The sequence below is a fragment of the Hyperoodon ampullatus genome (genome assembly GCF_949752795.1).
Source record: "Hyperoodon ampullatus genome assembly, chromosome: 1".
Lineage (NCBI taxonomy): Eukaryota > Metazoa > Chordata > Mammalia > Artiodactyla > Ziphiidae > Hyperoodon > Hyperoodon ampullatus.
The window spans coordinates 192,427,003-192,435,245 of record NC_136914.1 but is presented as its reverse complement, the minus strand read 5'-3'; positions in this window follow the sequence as shown (position 1 = coordinate 192,435,245).

Here is an 8,243-nt window from a genome sequence, read left to right as displayed (position 1 = left end):
CCCATCCCCGATGTGGTCTATCTACCTGAAGCTTAAGGAGGTGTCAAATAAGTGAAAAGTGCTTCTGAATTCTGGGAGAGAGTGATCACTATTACTTTTATTATTATTTTATAATTATTTAAGTGTCAGAGCCCTCTTTGAGGAGTCCAGGACCTAGGATTGGTCTAAAATCAAATACAAAGCACTTTTTTTTTTTTTTTTTTTTTTTTTGCGGTAAGCGGGCCTCTCACTGTTGTGGCCTCTCCCGTTGCGGAGCACAGGCTCCGGACGCGCAGGCTCAGCGGCCATGGCTCACGGGCCCAGCTGCTCCGCGGCACGTGGGATCTTCCCAGACCGGGGCACTTAACACTGAGTCCAGTGCCTAATCCATAGTCACTCAATAAACACTTGGTGAATGAATGAGTGAAAACAATAAGTGAGCAAATGAAAAAAAGAACGAAGGAAGAAACTGCTAAAGAGCATTATAATGCAGCAAGGGTAGGGCTGACTGAAGGTCAGGTTTGCTTGAAGTCGCTCTTGCACCCAGAATGCATAGGAAATGTTAGATGTTCCCAATTCAGTGGGCTTAAATAGGACACCTGGTAAGAAGTGTCACGTAAAGAGCAGGAGCTCCAGAGCACTGAGTATCATGGGGTAGGTTTGGGAAAGGGAATAAAGGTGGCAAAGAGAAGAGTTGGTAGAAATATATTAATTAAAATTTTAGGGCTTCCCTGGTGGCGCAGTGGTTGAGAGTCCTCCTGCCGATGCGGGGGACGCGTGTTCATGCACCAGTCCAGGAGTATCCCGCATGCCGTGGAGCGGCTGGGCCCGTGAGCCATGGCCGCTGAGCCTGCGCGTCCGGAGCCTGTGCTCCGCAGCGGGAGAGGCCACAACAGTAAGAGGCCCGCTTACCGCAAAAACAAACAAACAAACAAACAAACAAAAACTTTAGATTGAGGCCTGAATGTAAAAATGATACAACTGTGTTGAACCCAGACAGACGTAATTAAATAGCTCTGTTGTGCTCAAATTGAGTGGGAGGCCTGGGCAAGAGGCACCGCCCACGCAAGGGAGCCCTGGAATATTGGGAAAAGGTGGAGCACAGGAGCCTCATCGTGAAAAGATGGGGTTTCAGTTACAGGGACCACACAAGCTGCTTTTACTTTACATGAAAACCCTGCTCCAGGGTTTGGCCAGGAGCAGAAGCCCCTGACTGGAGTCTTGCCCGGTCCTATGGCTGGCCTCTAACTCACAGGGCATGACTGAAAATCAGACAGCATACTGGCAAACTTTTTAAAGAGTTGATGAGAGAAGTTAATCAACCACAATTAATTATTAAGCACCTCCTTGGAATCTGGCACCGTGTTATATATGGTGGGGAATTCAAAATACACGTACCACCCCTTCCATGATCTCAGGGGTACTTCCTAATTGGTAAATTAAAACTAACTCAGGTGAGAATAATCCCAAGAGGTTTTTAAACGCTGACTGAGGCTAAGGGCATTGCGTGCTCTGGGCGTTAGGAGAGGAAGAATTCATGATGGGCCAGAGAAATTTGAGATGATTCCGAGGAACTCAGGTATGGAATTGAGTGGGTTGGAAACAGCCTCTACTCTTTTCAGGGGAAGAAGCTGGGGAGTAAGGGAAAGGATGTGGGGAAGCCGCTTTATGTGGCTACCTGAAGTTCTAGTCGATTCCTAAGGCCAGTGCAAAATCAAACACAAGCTGACACTAATAAATGTTCTGGTGAGGGGATCCACAAAGGTGTCTGGGACTTTTGGGACTGCTGGGATTTGGGGCTGCATTTGGCTTCTCTAAATTAAAAACGGATTTTTCAGGGCCTGGGGTTATACTTTAACAATTACCTCTCAACTCTAAAAAGGAATCATTTGTAAGTTTTTTCTTCTTAAATAGTCCAGAGATTCAAGAAAGTTTTTTGTTTTGGTTTGTTTGGTTTGGTTTTTCAAATAACTACATGTTATGCAGCACTGCCATCTACTGGAATTAGTGAGACCACTTCCCAAAAGTTGGTGATGGGGCTTCCCTGGTGGCGCAGTGGTTGGGAGTCCGCCTGCTGATGCGGGGGACGCGGGTTCGTGCCCCGGTCCGGGAGGATCCCGCATGCCGCGGAGCGGCTGGGCCCGTGAGCCATGGCCGCTGGGCCTGCGCGTCCGGAGCCTGTGCTCCGCAGCGGGAGAGGCCACGGCAGTCAGAGGCCCGCGTACCACAAAAAAAAAAAAAAAAAAAAAAAAAAGAAGTTGGTGATGCCTCCAATTACAGTTATTGGACAAGGCCAGCCTTAGGACAAAGTTTGTTGTTTCCTTCTCTTCCCTCCCCTAGTCCCTACTCACTACACATCCCACATTTATCCTCTTCCTCTTGCAAGTACAAATATAGGGATAAAGATGCTGTGTTGTATTTTTCAAGATATATTTTGATTGCCTAGGTCACTTCTCTATGTAGAATATCAAAGTTAATATGAGTGATAATTTTAATTGACTTAACTAGGGCTTAATTGACTTAACTAGGGCTTAACTGACTTAACTAGGGCTTTAATTGACTTAACTAGGGCTAACCATAGGTAAAATTTAACGTGAAAAGAAAATATTTTGAGCCCTCTGTGGTCTTCTTTGGGAATTCAGATTGCCATCCTGGGTCCCAGGATCCTTGGTCCCCTACTATTGTGTTAATTGATTTGATATGAGTTGATAAAGGGTTAAGTTAAAGTGTAAGATGAAATCTCAAACACATACCAGAAGTCAAATTTTGAGAAATGTTGAAACCAAATGATATAGAGGAGTGTATTCTGTATAATTTGGAAACAAAGTGTCATGCTTGTTATACTGTATACCAATTATGACAGATTTAGTGATTGAATTTACTTTTAAATGTGTAGTTCCCATGAAATTGTGAAGGGATGCTATTTATTTATAGCAACAATTGCCTTTAAAGAGAGTGTATCATGTTAAAATGAAAGACTCTTGTTGAACTAAGCAACTTAATGAATTTGGTTATGCATAAGTGGGTCTGTGGCTGTATATGAGGATAAGAGAAAACTGAATTACTCTGTTTCAGGAAAACAGTGGAATTGGTTTTTTTTCAGGAGAAGAGTAGAGATAGGGAAGGAGATAAGGCCCAGAATCATGGCAAGAGGCAGGAATATCAAGAAATGGTTGAGAGTGTTTCCTTCTTTCTTTCTCTTTTCCCCTCGATCCGTCTCTTTTCTTTCTTTCTCCCCATCTCCTCACCCTCCTTCCTTCTATGCTTTCTCCTGCTCCCTTCCTTAAAAAAGTGATTATATAATATTAAATTATTAAGTGTGGATTCTCTTCTCCTAAACTTTATCAATAAAGGGTTTTTATATACAAATGCTGTAAATGGCTTTCATTTTTGGTGTTTGTTTGGTTTTTATGTTTGTTGTTTGTTTTGGTGAGATTGAGGCGTAAGGTTACCGGAGTTAAGGTGGTATGGAAAAGGGAAAGCATGTGAAGAGGTGAAGTGCCTCAAACTAAATTAGTATTCAGTGGAATTAGGGGCTCAGAGCTACTTTCCAAAGTCCATGGCTTGGAGGCTCAAGGCAAACTCAGGGGATATTAAGGGGCAGGTGATCCCAGCCTACTTCTTGTCATTTCATGAATTACAGTACCCTCCTTCCTTGCCTTCTTGTGTTGTTCTCCACACTGGGTAAAGTTCTGATTCTGGTTGGTATGTGCATGGGAGATGTATCCTTCTTCCCAAGAGCAAAGGACACGGGATATTCTGGCTTCTAATTGTTTACTGGTTTTTCAACCTTCCAAAGTAAGTTTGCTTCCTTTTTCGAGGAATTTATTCCAAATCTCTGATTTCTAACATCCAACTCTTAAGCCCCTCCCTTAGACTGAGTCCCTGATTTCTCAGGCCATTCTCTCCCGGGGTTTCAGAGCAGCTTTTAATCCCTTTCACAATTCCTTCCAGGGAGATCTGGGACTCTATGTGAAAGTGTTGGGTGACCTATGATTGTAGAATGTCTGTGCTTTGTGTGATTCTCTGTAGCATTCCCCTACAGTTCCTGTAAAGATTGGTCCTATCTTCCCATATCCTTCATTCCAAATTTTAAAACTATTTAGAAAATATTGATTAGTGGTTAAATGCTAGATTCTAGAACCAGATACCCAGGGTCTGAATCTTTTTCTACCTCTTATTAGCTATGTGACCTTGGGCTTACTTAATCTCTCTCCACTTCAGTGTACTCATATGCAAAAGGAAATAACAAAAATGCTTATCTATAGAGATTTTGTGAGGACTTTATAAGTTTAATGCATGTAATGCACTTAAAACAGCACCTAGTACATATTATATTCTATGTAGCTATGAGTTAGCTATGGCTATTCACATGACACTATAGTCTATATATGTGGCTGAACTAGCATTCCCTCCTTCCTAGGGCTTTGCTCCAATCTGGTGGTGAGTTAGGGACATGTTTAGAGGAAGTTGACCTATAGGCTCACTTTTGAACTCTTGGGTATTCATCTCTTTCTTTCTTCCTTACCCCATTTTACCCTTTGATATTGGAATGGAAGAAGTTTCAACAGGAATGGCTTTTCCTGAAGGATAGGAAAGGCCAGTGTGTTCAGTGTCTTTGCTGTTCAATCCAAGTGACATCAATCCATGCTTGTCCTTCAGAGTTTATCCACGAGGCATCTGTGTGCTCCCATGAGATTTGGCTTTCCCAAAGCTTACACATCTCACCTTCATTATTTTGTTGTTTTCTCTTCCTAGAGCCCATCATGAAAGGAGATATTGAGAATTCTAGTTCATCACTTATAGAGGACCCCTAGGTTCTGAGCAGATAGGAGAATATATACATGGCATTTCTGTGCATGTTTCTAGTAATTATATCTGTTTTTTAATTCACTTAAAGTGAAGTACAACAAAACGCTTAATGAACAAATTTATCTTAGTAAATAAGACACTGCCAGAGAAGGTGGGAGTTTTGTTTGTGGTGGGATAGGTACGTGTGGCTTGATACAGGAAAAGAGGAAGCTAAGGCAAAAAAGAAACCACATCTCAGTGATCCAGAGAACTTTGGCTAAGAAAAGAATTGCAGAGGAATGGGAGGCTGTGGTCCTGGGAGAGAAGTGGGAGAGAGGAGTGGAGAGGTAAGATCCTCCCCAAACCTCTGATTCTACATTATTCTTGCTTATTCCTTGTTATTTCCCCTAACCTTTTTATTCGGAGAGCTTCCACGTAACAGGGTAAAAGTTGTATCTAAACTTGGGCTGTTGTTAACTTTAACCTAACATATATAGTTTCCCTTAGGATTTCTACTTACAAATGGAATGCATAGGATGTAGAGCAGACAAGGCCATCGCCCCAAAGTTATTACAGTTGTTTCCTTACCTAGATGATCCTCAGAATCCCTTTGGGTGCTTTACAAATATATAGGCCCCACCCCTGGAGGTTCTAGTTTAGTAGGTCTTTCATGGGACCTGGAAATTTGATATTTTAAAAACTTCAGTGGTTCTGATTTAGGGTTAGGTTTATGAACCACTGATACAATGGAGAGAGTGGACTGTAAATGAGGTCGGATCTGGTTTTAAATCCTAGTGCTACCACTTAGTAACTAAGTAGCTTGTGTGATTCTGATAATGTTACTTAACTAACTTCTGAGCGTTGCTCTGTTTATTTGCAGTGTTGAAATAGTTAAATAAGGTATAATATTAAAGTACCTTATAATTAATACAAAGCAGTTATTTTTATATGGGCCTTTACCATTACAGATATATATACACACACACACACACACACACACGGATATAGCTGTACATATATATGTACAAGCTGACCACATGGGTAATCTGGCTATCCTTTGATGTCTAGGTCATCCCATACTCACTTTTTTTGTGTGTGTGTGTGGTAGGCGGGCCTTTCACCGCTGTGGCCTCTCCCGTTGCAGAGCACAGGCTCCGGACACGCAGGCTCAGTGGCCATGGCCCATGGGCCCAGCCGCTCCACAGCACGTGGGATCCTCCCGGACTGGGGCACAAACCCGTGTCCCCTGCATCAGCAGGCGGACTCTCAACCACTGCGCCACCAGGGAAGCCCTCATACTCACTTTTATCATCTACCTTTGTCACTTTGAATTTGGACAAGTCCAGTTCAAGGCCTGTATACCTCATAGCAGCTGTGAATCAGCTGGTGATGGCTTCTTCAGTGTCTGCTCAGCTTTATTGGATATAAGTCATTATTTCAGTCAACACAGCCATCTTTGGTACTTCAGATACATTCACAGCCATAATTCTACCAATTTTTAAAATTTTATTTATTTGTTTGTTTGTTTGTTTATAGCTGTGTTGGGTCTTCGTTGCTGCGCACGGGCTTTCTCTAGTTGCGGTGAGCGGGGGCTACTCTTCGTTGCAGTGTGCGGGCTTCTCATTGCGGTGGCTTCTCTTGTTGCAGAGCACGGGCTCTAGGCGCGCAGGCTTCAGTAGTTGTGGCACACAGGCTTCAGTAGTTTTGGCTTGTGGGCTCTAGAGTGCAGGCTCAGTAGTTGTGGTGCACGGGCTTAGTTGCTCTGCAACATGTGGGATCTTCCTGGACCAGGGCTTAAACCTGTGTCCCCTGCATTGGCAGGTGGGTTCTTAACCACTGCGCCACCAGGGAAGCCCATAATTCTACCTATTTTTTGAAGTTGTCTGAATTACAGTTGGTAGCAGTTGCTACAATGTGAGTATAACTTCTTCCCTTGCTCCACCTTCCATATGCCACTCCCCCTACCCATGATGCTGAGAACAGATCTGTAGGAATAAAGAGGAATAAGAGAACCAGACTGAAATCTCAACAGAAAAAGTTTACTGGGGGCTTCAGTAATGACTAGAGCTAGAATGACTACCTCCTTTTTGAAATACTTCACTTGCTATAGAGACGTGTATGGAACGGGGAAGAAGACACAATTTGAATCTACATGACTTTGGTATTTTTGGCTGCCAGTATCCAATCCCGATTTTCTTGATAATTCCATCCCTGCACCTTGCAGTCCATGCTTCTAAGGAAGTTAACTTTCTCCTCATTCCTGTCTTTCTGTGCCAGCTGTCTCAGGCCTAACTAATGAACATGGTCTCTTCCTCTCTGGCCATGATGACTTATTTGAAAATGGTTCCATAACCTACAACGGTCCTATCACACTGCAAACCTGGACTTGGATGGTTCAGGGAAGAGATGTGCTCTTTTCCACTGCATAGAGACAAGAGTGCATGTGGCAGTCATCTTAGGATCACAAAGGTAGTTTTCTCAGAATGGAGCCGAATTTGATAAATCAGTGCTGAGAAGTAGAGACAGTGATTGTGTCTTGGTCACAGTGCTTTGAAAAGATTAAGCCTTGTTTGAAAACACGATTTACTTTTGTTTCTTACTGGTTTAAAGATAGATTATGCCAGGTTTTCTATTTTCTGTCATTTACAATGGATAGCATCTTATATACAAATATTTATATAATTTCTTTAAGAGATATGAGTCATCTGAAGTGCTGAATGCTACCAAGTAACATAAAACACTTTCAAAAGCTAAATGGTCAGGTATAGGATATGAAAGACATGCCTTAAAACAGCATGTGTGGAAAAACCTACACATAAGTAGATAGGAAGTGGATATTATTATTTTGGCTACATTAATATACATATAGTTCATAGAAAAGATAAGGGATCATTCTACCAGAGTCCTAAAACCTCACTTTAGGTATGAAGTTAAACCCTGTGCACAAATCATTGCCAAAGGATAAAGACAATTTGGAGAGAATTCAAAATAACCATGATGGGGAGGAGACTGCAATATGTCTTATGGAGGTGGGTGAAAGGAAATGGAATGTTTAAGTTTCAGGGGACATAGGGCAATTGTCTTCAATTACTTTAAGATATGTGTAGTAGACATTTGGTTTTTGGCTACTCAGTGTCACTTGACTTCACGTAACAGCCATATGTATTTGGTGATTCATTTATTCCTTCAAATTTATCTGAAATTAGTGCTGCCCGTGGACTATTAAATTACATCAGTCATTATATTTTCATTTTTGCTTAGATCAGTTTAGCTGAGTTTTTTGATTTGCAATTAAGAGTTTTAACTAATACAAAATGTCATCTCTAAAAAGCATTAGATCTTTGAAGTCCCTAAGGATAGACCAAAATGTGTAAACTACACGCTAGAAGTCTTCAGTTAAATGGCAGAAACAAATTTTATTTTTTTAATAAATTTATTTTTGGCTGCATTGGGTCTTCATCGCTGCACGCGGG